General features: G+C 44.7%; 1 protein-coding gene across 1 annotated transcript in view; it reads left to right on the forward strand.

Moving 5' to 3' along the window:
• Positions 1-7,869: 7,869 nt before the first annotated feature.
• Positions 7,870-13,964, forward strand: part of LOC309355679 (serine/threonine-protein kinase PAK 6-like) — a 46,816-nt gene continuing 40,721 nt past the window's right edge. Inside the window, exon 1 of the mRNA XM_081886681.1 lies at positions 7,870-8,202. The gene's annotated coding sequence lies outside the window, so the exon portion shown is untranslated. The remainder of the gene's footprint in view (positions 8,203-13,964) is intronic.

Raw genomic sequence — 13,964 nt, forward strand, 5'->3', positions numbered from 1 at the left:
ACGTTAGGTCCAGTCACGGACGACTCTGGGGTTGCGGCGCTCAACTTGCTTTGTTGGCCGAGGGAGCCGGTGTACAGCTTCCGGGTCATGTGGCCAGCATGACTAAGCCACTTCTGGCAAACCAGAGCAGCGCACAGAAACACCGTTTAACTTCCCACCAGAGCGGTACCCATTTACCTACTTGCATTTTGATGTGCTTTCAAACTGCAGGACCTCAAATCCTCACTCCGCCATGAAGCTCACTGGGCGACCTTGGGCCATTCGCTGCCTAGCCTACCTCACAGGGTTGTTGTGGGGATTAAATGAGGGAGAGAACCACCTACGCCAGCTTGAGCTCTTTCAAGAAAAAGGTGGGATATAAATGCAAAACAAACAAACAAACAAACAAACAAACAAACAAACTGGAGTCACCCTTGGGCCTCTCAGAAGCAGGAAGAGTTAAATCAGAAGTGAGGAAAATACTCGGAATGCCTAAGGTATGTACATCAGTGCTGTCACTTTCCTGGCTCTGTGGATTTTCTCTTTGTAGGCTTGTAAATGCTATGAGATGGGACCTGAAGCAATAAATCAGGTTCATAAACTACAGGATCCGTTCTGTAGCAGGTGGAGTCACTGAGGTGAGATTCAGAAGGTCAGAGAGGAAGTCATCGTTCTCTGCTTGGGCAGTTGGGGGCTGAATAATGTTTCTGGGTGCTTAACACTTTGAATAAGTTAAATTGAAATCATGCATATAGATGGTTAATTAGTAAGGGGACTGGGGAACTAATTTATCTACATCTGGTATTATTTGCTATCATTCCATTGTGAGTGCAGGGCAAATTATCAGTTTGGCTTTTTCTGTGGTTGTGCTGTGGCACTAAAACTGCAAGCATATGAGTGACCTAGCACCTAGGTGGGTTATAAGAAGGTTCATACTGGCTGAAATACAAACTTGACAAGCAAGAATTGTCTACATTTTCACTTTGGACTCAGCATTGCATTTTTCACACACTAAACTAATTTTCTATGCACTTACCTGTTTGTGGGCAAGTACTCTATTGTTCTGTATATGCACACACAAGGAAAGTGCATGGGTGCACTGTCGCAGTGTGGTCTAAGAAGAGCCTGACAGATCAGGCCAGCGGCCCATCTAGTCCAGCATCTTGTTCTCACAGTAGCCAACCAGATGCCTGTGAAAAACCCACAAGCAGGATGTGAGCCAAGGGTACTCTCCCCTCCTGTGATTTCCAGCAACTGGTGTTCAGAAACATTGGCACCTCCACAGAGCCAGTGTGGTGTAGTGGTTAAGAGCGGTACACTCGTAATCTGGTGAACTGGGTTCGCTTCTCCGCTCCTCCACATGCATCTGCTGGGTGACCTTGGGCCAGTCACACTTCTTGAAGTCTCTCAGCCTCACTCACCTCACAGAGCGTTTGTTGTGGGGGAGGAAGGGAAAGGAGAATGTTAGCCGCTTGGAGACTCCTGAAGGGGAGTGAAAGGCGGGGTATCAAATCCAAACTACTACTACTACTACTACTACTATTCTTCTTCTTCTTCTTCTTCTTCTTCTTCTTCTTCTTCTTCTTCTTCTTCTTCTTCTTCTTCTTCTTCTCCTCCTCCTCCTCCTCCTCCTCCTCCTCCTCCTCCTCCTCCTCCTCCTCCTCGTCCTCCTCCTCCTCCCACCTGTGGAGGCAGAGCATAGCAAAGTTCTAAATCTTCGTTAGGATAGCCCCCATCAAACTCCTAACCCTTACCAACTAGCTAGCACCAGAATATTCCCTGATGCAGAAGGCATGTGAATCTTTGGAGGTTTTTGGAGTTGGGAGGAAAGATATTTCAGACCGCCTCCCTATCTTCCTGCAAGGATAGGGGGCTCTGCTGAGGTGAGAGAATGGTGTCTAGGGACAGGGTCTTTTTGGACATGTCCACCCCATCTTAAATTATCTCCCCAGGTTAGGTTGCCTAGCACTAAGTCTTAAAAGTCTTTATGGCATCAGGCAAAGACCTTTTCATTTGTCCAAACCTATGGAATTTGCTTTTAATGTGATTTTGTTACTTCATCTGTTTCAGTATTATTACATTGCCTTTGCTGCTTTTGTATTTGATTTCATTTGTTTTCCTGTTAAGTCCCCCCGGAGTTCTTAAGAACTGAAGGCCAGGTTATGAAATTTGCTAAATGAATGGAAGGTACAGCAAGGACTAGGCTATATGAGGATAGCTTAAAACAGATTAACATTGGACACCCAGCAAAATGTCACATGCCATTTTTCAAGAACCTCTTGTGCAATAAGCCGTAACGTGTTTCTAATATATTTACAGAGGATTTTCCTGTGAAATAGGCAGATAACGTTTGAACAATGTTTTCAGTCATTGAAAGCAAGTGTCAGCAAAACACCTTAAACCAGGAAGATTATGAAAGTGAGTGATTTGTTCCTGTTCTTGCAGCTAATATCTCTGGCTATAACTGGCGTGGTGGATTTTAAAGAGGCATGACAATAGAAGGTACACCTTCTTTGAGAGCTGAAAATCAAGATTTAAGATGCTTATACGGAGTTCTGCCAACAGTTCACACAGCCTTTTTTAAATTTTGGGGTCTCTTGTTTATGATGATCAGACCAGACCTTTTGGGGTCAGTTCTCCTTTTTGGATTTTTCCTGGTCCTCTTCTACCATTGGCTTATCACACTTGGCATCAAAGAGGGGTCAATGGTACCCTATTTTCAAAGAATCGTATATATTGCTATCCTTTCCTTTAAGAATAGATGTCTTGATCTGTGGATAAAAAGGTAAAGGGTAAAGGGACCCATGACCATTAGGTCCAGTCGTGACCAACTCTAGGGTTGCAGCGCTCATCTCGCTTTATTGGCCAAGGGAGCCGGAGTGCAGCTTCCGGGTCATGTGGCCGGCATGACTAAGCTGCTTCTGGCGAACCAGAGCAGTGCACAGAAACGCCGTTTACCTTCCCACCAGAGTGGTACCTATTTATCTACTTGCACTTTGACATGCTTTCGAACTGCTAGGTGGGCAGGAGCAGGGACCGAGCAACGGGAGCTCACCCCGTTGCGGGGATTCGAACCGCCAACCTTCTGATCGGCAAGTCCTAGGCTCTGTGGTTTAACCCACAGCACCACCTGCGTCCCTTTGATCTGTGGATAAGTTGGCCAAATTTTGATCTTGAAAGGTGATAATTGCTTGTACCGAGTAACCATCATAAGGTAAGTACTCTATCCATGAGAGTAAGCCCTTTATTGTAAACAGTAATCAGCGACTAGGACAAGCTCTTGTTTGTCTCAGTCAGAATTCTTCCTGGCCTCTTCAGCTGGAGTTGAATTGTAGAGTCAGGCATGAATTATCTGACACGTTCCATTGCCCATCCCTTTCCTTATCAAAACCCCCTGAAGTTTTAGGGCAGTGCCTTGGTTGTACAAGACCTCCAAATCAGCTTTAACTGGGTAACATGAATTTGCCCAAATGTGATTTTTTTTTTTAAATAATATTTTTATTAGCATTTTTAAAATACAATACACCAAAACAGACAATATCACATATGTTTTAACATAGTTTCATAACTTTTTTGGACTCCCTCACATCTCTCGCTCCCACTTTCATCCCAATAATATTTCCCAGCAATTTATCGCCTTATTTCCAATCTTCATATCTTACTTTCTCTTATTACTTCTCTAATTTCAAATGCCCTATTTTCAAGTCCCTAAAGTTTTAAATATAATCCAATAATTATCCAAAAGAAGAAAAAAAAAATTCCCCTAAATCTTACTCAAACTCATAACTCCAACTAATTTAGTGGTGCCAAATTATTTATGATCTAGCATCCTTCTTAACATTCAACCAGATTACAATGTTTCTGTAGATAAATCTTGAATTTCTTCCAATCTTCTTCAACCTTCTCCTCTCCCAGGTCTCGGATTCTGCCGGTCATCTCAGCCAGTTCCATATATTCTATCAGTTGCGTCTGCCATTCTTCCAGTGTGGGTAAATCTTGGGTTTTCCAATGCTTGGCTACGAGTATCCTTGCTGCCGTTGTTGCATACAAAAAGAAAATACGGTCCTCTTTTAACACCCTCTGGCCGACAATACCCAAGAGGAAGGCCTCCGGTTTCTTAGGAAAGGTATACTTAAATACCTTTTTCAGCTCATTATATATCATCTCCCAGAAAGCCTTCACTTTAGGGCAGGTCCACCAGAGGTGAAAAAATGTTCCTTCATTCTCTTTGCATTTCCAACATTTATTATCAGACAAGTGGTATATTTTTGCAAGTTTGACTGGGGTCATGTACCATCTGTATATCATTTTCATCACATTTTTTTTCAAAGCATTGCATGAAGTGAAATTCAACCCAGCAGTCCACAACCTTTCCCAGTCCTCAAACATAATATTATGCCCAATATCTTGTGCCCTTGCCCAAATGTGATTGAATCCCACCTGAAAACAGCAACAGTCTTGAAGCACCCAAGGTCTCTAGACTTCACCTTGAGAATACCACTCCCAAGGAGCACAGATTTAACTGGTGGCAAATAAATAAGTAATTCTGAATGCTCTGCTGGTGTCTGTATGCCAAGTACCACCTGACCTCTATTTAGGGATTCGCTGGAAATCACCTCTGAGCAGAAGAGCTAAAAAGCCAGCTGTATGGAATGAATTATGCCTGAAACCTGACAGCATTTCAGGGACTTGGAGCATTTCTTGACAGGTTAGCAAAGTTCATTTCTGAGACATGGCTGTCAAGAACCTCTGCCTGCCCATTTCCCCCCTGACACCTGCACTGAAAGAGGTGCAGGGATTCAGGGCGGGGAAGGGGGGGGATGGAGAAGTAGGCTCTTTTATAAATAGCTCTGTTCCTGTTGTATGTGTAAATTCTGTGCTTTTCCTGCGAATGACATCATCCTCTTCCCCATGGCAACTTCCTACGAGGTCAAAATTACCAGGCAACATTTAGGAAATGCAATGCTCTCAAGCGAACGAGTTGATTCATGATTTAATTGAGAAATAAAACCGCGGGGGCTTGGGGTGTGGGAGGAGCCCTGGCAAAATGGGCTGCTGTCAGCTCTGGAAAGGTTGCTTCTATTATTGCAGCTTTTTAAAATTCATCTTTCCCCGATCTCTCAAACCCTCTTCGTTTCTCCCCCCTCTCTTTTTAATAACTAACCTTGTCAAAATGAAGAAGTGGGTGGGCATTGGCAGGGCATCTGCGCTCACTCTGGTGAGCTGGAGAGAAGATGTACAGGTGACTAAGCAGAAGACTCAAGGATGAGTCACTCAGGAGTTATTTCTTTCGCTCCGCTTCCTGCACTTTTTCATCTCTTAAGTTTTGGACCGGCCGTTCATCCCCCCTTCAGACCCAGATGAGTGTGCTGTACTGTTCCACTCATAGAAATGCACCAATGATTGCTAGCCCAGGTAAAAGTATTTCACGAGCAACGTTGCTTATGTCTGGCAGTGTCCTTCTCTTTGAATTTGCACTTCGTTCTTCATTACTTGAACTTATTATGAGGTGCTGATGTTTACAGAGTTGTTATCTCAGTTTTGTCTAACTGCATGCTTAGCAGCAGACATTGCAGTGGTACCTCTGGTTATGTACTTAATTCGTTCCGGAGGTCCGTTCTTAACCTGAAACTGTTCTTGACCTGAAGCACCACTTTAGCTAATGGGGCCTCCCGCCGCTGCCGCGCCACCACTGCGTGATTTCTTTTCTCATCCTGAAGCAAGGTTCTTAACCCGAAGTACTATTTCTGGGTTAGCGGAGTCTGTAACCTGAAGCGTATGCAACCTGAAGCGCATGTAACCCAAGGTACCACTGTACAATGTGCATAGGGCCTTATTTATAGTTTCTTACTGCTCATGAGAATATGTACTTGCGGGCACACAGGTGAGGATATCAAATGGAAAACCCAGTTTTCCCTTCTGAATTTCTTCCAGAAAAGTACAAGGTGTCTTACAGATTGCTCAACTGTCTTTGTTGTAAATATACCTGGGGAGGAGGCCGGAAAAAGAGGAAATACTTCTTTGGCAGTTCTATTGGTTTTAACTTGAATGGGAGAGGAAATTATTCTGATGCAAGGCTTTTATTTTATTTTTTAGTTTCCTGTTTTACCTGGGGCCTTGCTGAGAACTTGGATCTTGTCGGAAGGCAATACCATGACAGAAATATTCTGAATTGAAATGTATCGCAGCATCAACTGTGACTGTGTGAGATGTAGCTGGCTTCTCAGACTCCAAATAAGAAGCGCTATGTTTTGAAACTCTTCTTTCTCCTTTAGATTTGTTATCTGAATTTGAATTAGCTGTGTAAACACTATACATTTAAAGCACAATTGAAGCACATCCCCCCAAAAAACAATTTTGCTAAGAGTTGCTGAGGACTGTAACTCTGTGAAGGGTGAAGTACAGGGCCCAGAATTCCTTGAGGGAAAGAATGTGCTTCAAATGTACCTTAAAGGTACGCAGCCTCAGAGGTGCAGACTCCTCCTCGAGGTCATCTGCCAATCTAAAAATTGCAGGGCAGGCTTTGCCATGAAACACGTTGAAGGAGTTGCTTCAGGCAGGAGATTCCAAAGAGGGGTGTGATTTTTTTCCCCTGTCTCTAATCTCAAAATCTGCGTATGCCAGTCAAAGGAGCAGGGGAGGATTGCCACCAGACGCTTTCTTTCAGATATGGAAATGCTGAAGACCGCCTTGCTGAGGAGAACTGGTGTGAAAGAGCTACGTGACAGTTGACTGCTATCACCATCACCATATTTATTTAGTGACAATACAGATGTGACACGGGTCCCTGCCCAGGAGGATTTTGTCCCTTGCTAGATGGAAAAGTGCACAGGAGCATTTCAGGGTGATAAGGCTTCCTCTTATCTTGGGTCACAAGACACACGGGTTGTTTGCTCATGGCAGCAATCCCTTTGCAATGTTGTTGACGTTTGAAATTTGTTTGGCAGATGACCCTCTTGTTTCCAGTTTTGGAGACCTGGAGGAATTGTACTTATTGTTTCAACTCAGGGTGGTCTGCAAACCACCAACTTTGCCCTGTCAGGATTCAGTTGTAAAAGTAGTAGTGGGTGCACAACACGAACTGTCCCTTTCATCTTGCTTCCAGAATACCTGTTCAGGGTGAGAGGCTGGGAGGAGAAAGCAAAGATCCCAGGTGAGAAATGAGAGGGATTACTACCTTCTATGGGTGATAAGGGCTAAGAACTACCTTTAAGAGAGGACTCTGTATTCTAGTTGAACTTTCTGAAGCTTAAAAAAAATTATTTACATCAGTTTTATATACAGTGGTACCTCGGGTTACATACGCTTCAGGTTACAGACTCCGCTAACCCAGAAATAATACCTTGGGTTAAGAATTTTGCTTCAGGATGAGAACAGAAATCGTGTGGCGGTGGCGTGGCGGCAGTGGGAGGCCCCATTAGTTAAAGTGGTGCTTCAGGTTAAGAACAGTTTCAGGTTAAGAACGGACCTCCGGAACGAATTAAGTACGTAACCAGAGGTACCACTGTATCTTATTGTATCAAGAAAAGCTCTAATAAAAATCTTAACCTGGAATACAAGTTCTCTTTCAGGATCTAATCCAATCTTCTCTCTGCTGAGATTACAGGATTGGCTCAAAACTGGAATTGGGGGCGTGGACTTGCCTTCATTGGAGGTTTTTAAACAGAGGTTGGGTAGCAAGCTGCCAGGGATTCTTCAGTTGTGATCCTGCACAGCGGAGACTTGGACTAGATGACCCTTTGAGTCCCTTCCAACTCTTCAGTTCTCTGATTTGCCGCAATATCATGCCTAAGTAAGATTTTTAAAAATTGCTTGTGAGGTGTGTCGGGTATGAGCCGCTCATCGCAGCAAACTCTGGCCTGGTTCTTTCCAAAAGCGTATAAGGAAGAGGCTTCCTTGTGAGTCCCGCTTTTTCAACACCTGCCTGGGCAAAGGGGGGCGTTTGGCATTTCCATATCTGCTCCTTCACAGCAGCTGGCAAGCTGGCACAAGGAGAGTGTCGGTGAGGAAGCAGCTGCGAGGAGGATGTATTTCTGTGCATGTGTAATGCTGAACCAGAATCATTCTGAAGCTCAAGAGATGGAATTGTGGGGAATTTTTGCCTGAAGCGAGGGATGTCTCCCTCCTCCTGAGACAAGCAGCAGCCTGCAGTCAGAGAGGGGCAGGGACTAAGCTGAATCTTCTGAAGAGCAGAAGCACACAGGGCAGGAGCCGATCTTCAAGGTAAGACCCCGGTTCCACTTCTAGTAAAGGACCAGGGTCCGGGTGAACTTCCCCTTCATGTAACAAGAGTATTTATGTAGAAGTGTGGGGGGTTTTTTTGGTGGTGGTGGGGTGTGCCTGGGAAAAGTGGAAGCTGTCATGTTCCAGACCTGTCTGCGCTATTAGCTGCCGCTCCCTTCTCAGACTTAACAATTTAAATCAGCCAATGGGAGCCATCTTTTCAAACCTAAAACCACCAACAAGTGGAGGGAAGACTTTTAACCCCAGAAAGGCTGCCTTTAGCTTTAGCCAAACCACAGCAGACAAGATCTGCTTGGTTTACATCCCTTATCCAAAGGGGACTTTATTGAAGAATACTAAAAGCAGATAAGAATGGTTGAGCCTGAAATTCTGTAAGCTGAACACACCACCATAGGAGATCGAAGTGTTTGTGGGTGTTGGGGGAGGGAGCGGGGCTCTGCTTTTATTTATTTCTTTTTTAAAAAAGCTAATAATTTTAAGCTGCTAATGGGTCCCTTTTATGTACTTAAGATGTGGGCTTAAGATGGTTGTCCTTGAGAACTGGATAGCTCCTGTTCTTTTGCAGTTTGATCCCATATAATAGGAACAAGAGATTAGGAACCTCCAACAGAGCCAACCCAGTAGCCTAAACAAGCAGCTCTCTCTAGATTATTCAAGGTTACTGACAGCCATTATTTTGAATTTAAGGGGTATAAACAATGTTGGTTTTTAATAATGGATTTTTTGAATGCTCTGCATATACTTGTCTGAGCAGAGGGGAGGGGAGGTGTTTTTTCTTTCTAAAAAGAAATTAATCAGAACATCTTCAAATGATTTTTTAAAAGAGTAAAATACTGGGAATGGTTCCCAGAGCAATAGCCATGGTAGATTGTTGCAGCGAAGATAACAACGAACCCTGTGGCACCTTAAAGGCTAACAAACGTTATTATGGTGTAAGCTTTTGTGGACAAACTCTAGTCCATGAACGCTTTTGCTGTAATAACATTTGTTAATCTTTGAGATGCCACAAGACTCTTGATTTTTTTTTTAAAGAACTGGGAATAAGTTCCAGATTAATTCTAATTTCTGTATCGTTCTTCCATTAAACTTCTGTTTCTGCTAATACAGTATATTCACTGGCTGTTAGAACAGACATGCTCACTGGTCTGGGCAGAACAGATTATAGACATGTTCCATGCTGTTTCCCTCCCTCACTTTCATTTGCTTGATCCCTGCACATACTTTTGAGATGCTGGTGCTTAGAAATGTTTTCCATTTCTCTCTCTGACTAGTCTGTAAACTGTGTGTGCTCTCGTAAGTGAAATCCACTTAGATGTAGGGAAACTGGTCTGCTCAGTGCAGGTGCAGAGACACACAGTGGAAGTGTCCGGAATAATTTATATCCTGCCAGCAAGAGATCCTTCACCCATCAATTTAGGTTCTGTTCTCTGTGAATCTTTGGCTATGGTGACAGGCCACAGTACATACTTGGTGGGCACAATACTTACCTCTCTGTTTTGGGATTGCCTTGCTTTGTAGGTTCATATGCAATATCTGAAAAGTCTGACAGTTTTAGTAATGAGAAGCCTTCCTCAACCTGGGGCCTTTTTATTGTGCATTCATGATGATTTAGGGTCATGCACCTTTTTCCCTGCAAAGGTTTCAGGACGGACTGTGTGGTGTAGTGGTTAAGAGCGGTGGACTCATAATCTGGGGAACTGGGTTCGCTTCCCCGCTCCTCCACATGCAGCTGCTAGGCGACCTTGGGCTAGTCACACTTCTCTGAAGTCTCTCAGCCTCACTCACCTCACAGAATAATAATAATAATAATAATTTATTATTTATACCCCGCCCATCTGGCTGAGTTTCCCCAGCCACTCTGGGCGGCTCCCAATCAGTATTAAAAACAATACAGCATTACGTATTAAAAACATCCCTAAACAGGGCTGCCTTAAGATGTCTTTTGAACGTCAGGTAATTCTTTATCTCTTTGACATCTGATGGGAGGGCGTTCCACAGGGCGGGCGCCACTACCGAGAAGGCCCTCTGTCTGGTTCCCTGTAACCTCACTTCTCGCAATGAGGGAACCGCCAGAAGGCCCTCGGCGCTGGATCTCAGTGTCCGGGCTGAACGATGGGGGTGGAGACGCTCCTTCAGGTATACAGGACCGAGGCCGTTTAGGGCTTTAAAGGTCAGCACCAACACTTTGAATTGTGCTCGGAAACGTACTGGGAGCCAATGCAGATCTCTCAGAACCGGTGTTATGTGGTCCCGGCGGCCACTCCCAGTTACCAGTCTAGCTGCCGCATTCTGGATTAATTGCAGTTTCCGGGTCACCTTCAAAGGTAGCCCCACGTAGAGTGCATTGCAGTAGTCCAAGCGGGAGATAACTAGAGCATGCACCACTCTGGCGAGACAGTCTGCAGGGAGGTAGGGTCTAAGCCTGCGTACCAGGTGGAGCTGGTAGACAGCTGCCCTGGACACAGAGTTAATCTGCGCCTCCATGGACAGCTGTGAGTCCAAAATGACTCCCAGGCTGCGCAGCTGGTCCTTCAGGGGCACAGTTACCCCATTCAGGACCAGGGAATCCTCCACACCTGCCCGCCTCCTGTCCCCCAAAAACAGTACTTCTGTCTTGTCAGGATTCAACCTCAATCTGTTAGCCGCCATCCAACCTCCAACCGCCTCCACGCACTCACACAGGACCTTCACCGCCTTCACTGGTTCTGATTTAAAGGAGAGGTAGAGCTGGGTGTCATCTGCATACTGCATACAGAGTGTTTGTTGTGGGGGAGGAAGGGAAAGGAGAATGTTAGCTGCTTTGAGACTCCTTCAGGTAGTGATAAAGCTGGATATCAAATCCACTGAACCTTCCCACTGGAAGCCTGTAACTTTTTATATCTCAATGTTCCAGGTTCCTTCTGTTTTGCTTTATAGCTCAAGAGTGCTGCTTCAGATGGCAAAAATGCAGTCACATTGGCAGAGACCGACTTAGGGGAACGAGACCAGTTTGGGCGCACTGGGTGCAGAGCTTAAGGGGTGCTGGAGGGGGCGCCACAACTATGATGTGGAATGGAAGGCAAGAGGCGGAGAGGGGGGCACTGAATTTCAGCATTGCACAGGGCACCACTGAAAATTGAGACCCCAAAGTCCTCCACTGGGGAAGCATCTGTTGACCTCCTTCTGTCTTGGGAGACAATGGGGAGATTATTGGGTTGTCTTTGTTTTTATTTTATTTTATTTTATTGATTGAATTTATATACCACCCAGTGCTGGATTTATGTATAAGCTAAAAAATTTAAAGGAAAAAAACAACCCTGGATGTACATTTTTAAACTATAAGATTAAAAAAAACAAATAAAATAAAACCTACATACAGCAACAGTGGCAAATGGCTTTAGATACCTATAAGGTCCACACATTACCATATATTCAACATAAAAAACAGCGACAATTTGTTGTTGACGAAGGACAGCTGAATATATAAAGGGCCCCATTACCTTCAGTAGCTTACGGCCTCATCAAACCTAAATCCGCCCCTGATCCTCCCTGTACCTGCAGGTCTCAGGGCAGTTCACAGAAAAGATCATAATATATAATATCAAAATAAGAACAATAACCCAATAACACCCCCTCCCCCAAAAGCCACATTTTAAAAGGGCATAGGATGTCAATCAGATCAACCAAAGGCCTAGTTAAAAAGGAGAGCATTCCACAGACGGGGAGCCACTGCAGAGAAGTCCAGTTCTCATGTTTCCACCCTCCAGACCTCTTGAGGAGGGGGCACACGAAGGAGGGCTTCAGAAGATGATCTCAGGGTCCGGGTAGGTTCATATGGAAAGAGGCGGTCCTTGAGCTATTGTGGTCCTGATCCATATGTATTATGTATGGTGATTTTATGTTGTGAACTGCCCTGTGATCTATGGGTATAGGGCAGTATCCAAATATAGGAAGGGGAAGGGGAAGGGGAAGGGGAAGGGGAAGGGGAAGGGAAAGGGAAAGGGAAAGGGGAAGGGGAAGGGAAAGGGAAAGGGAAAGGGAAAGGGAAAGGGAAAGGGAAAGGGAAAGGGAAAGGGAAAGGGAAAGGGAAGGAAGATGTGGAGCACCTCTGGGCCTTCAGATGCTGTTGGACTCAGTAACACCTGGAGTGTGAACAGCGCAAAGGAGAACAGGGCTGTGTAGAAGAGGGGATGTTGAAAGCTGGAGCTTTTCATGCATGGAAGAAAAATTAGCATCTGTTGAAATTTCTATTTTGGTTATAAACATTTGAGGTAGAGCAGCCCTCTGCGTCCTTCTCTGCAACTTGGCTGCCTCACTACAAAGGTCACAATTCTTTATTCCAGCCATTTCCTTGCTTTCTCCTTTGGTTCACTTTGTGGACCTAGATTTTTGCTATCTAGGGAGAGCGGGATAATTAAGAGGAACAGTGTTAATGTTCCTTTGGGATGCAACAGCTTGACAGGCCAGGACCACGTGCTCTTAATTAATATTGATTGCTGCTCTCTGCTAAAGATACTGGTGAAATCCAGGGAATTAGAGTGCAGGTTATTAAAGGCCATTTGTATCTGTGAGTAATTGTTAGCAACACCTCTTGAACCAGCCACGAATAAGACCTCTCAAGGGGATGTGTGAGAGACGGTTGCATAGATGTCACAAACAGCGTGAGAGGTGGATAGGGTGTGTGTGTGGATTACCTGGTGGAAAAATCAGAGAGTGAACTCTCATGGCGCAAAGTTCAAATACAGTTCAAAGTGGAAGTGGCTGAATTTTGCGAAGACATTTCAGCTGGTCTCTGCTGATCTCCTTTCATTTCCTACTGAACCATTCAGTTTGCAGGCAGGGCTGTCACTGATGCTGCAGTGCTGTCATTATCAAACTGAAGAATTAGGATAATAACCAGGTGTCCAGGTAGATATTAAAGTAATTCCAAAGGTCTTTCTAGGACAATCTGCTGATTCCCAGTGTTGTGTTCTATCTTGGTTGGATTGGAAAGTCTGAGAATGGAGATGGGTTTATGGCGTGCTCCCTAACTCTGACTCTCTTGCTAAGGTAAAGGAACCCCTGACCATTAGGTCCAGTCATGACCTACTCTGGGGTTGCGGCACTCATCTCGCTTTATTGGCCGAGGGAGCCGGTGTACAGCTTCTGGGTCATGTGGCCAGCATAACTAAGCCGCCTCTGGCAAACCAGAGCAGCACATGGAAACGCTGTTTACCTTCCCGCCGGAGCAGTACCTATTTATCTACTTGTACTTTGACCTGCTTTTGAACTGCTAGGTTGGCAGGAGCAGGGACCGAGCAACGGGAGCTCACCCCATCGCGGGGATTCAAACCGCCGAGCTTCTGATTGGCAAGTCCTAGGCTCTGTGGTTTAACCCACAGCGCCACCTGCGTCTTACTCTCTTGCTAGGATCGAACTAATTTTAATGCAGCAACAAAGAAATGGTGGTCCTTCTGATGTTGCTGAGCTACATCCTGCAATGTTCCTCCTGGCTCTTGGCTGTGCTGACTGGGGCTGATGTGAATTGGAGAGGTCCAACAACATTTGGATGGTTCCCTGTCTCTATTTTAAACAATATTCATCATCCAGTAAGACCAAGTAGGATTTCCTGTTGAAGTTGCTCCCTGAGAATAGTGCTAATCTCCTCCCTCTGCCACTATCATTTAAATATAGCAGTCTTGATTTTGAAATTATTATTATTATTATTATTATTATTATTATTATTATTATTTATTTTCATCCTCATCATCAATATACTGCCC

This window comes from Podarcis melisellensis, assembly GCF_964234715.1.
Source record: "Podarcis melisellensis genome assembly, chromosome: 1".
Taxonomy (NCBI): Eukaryota; Metazoa; Chordata; class Lepidosauria; order Squamata; family Lacertidae; genus Podarcis; species Podarcis melisellensis.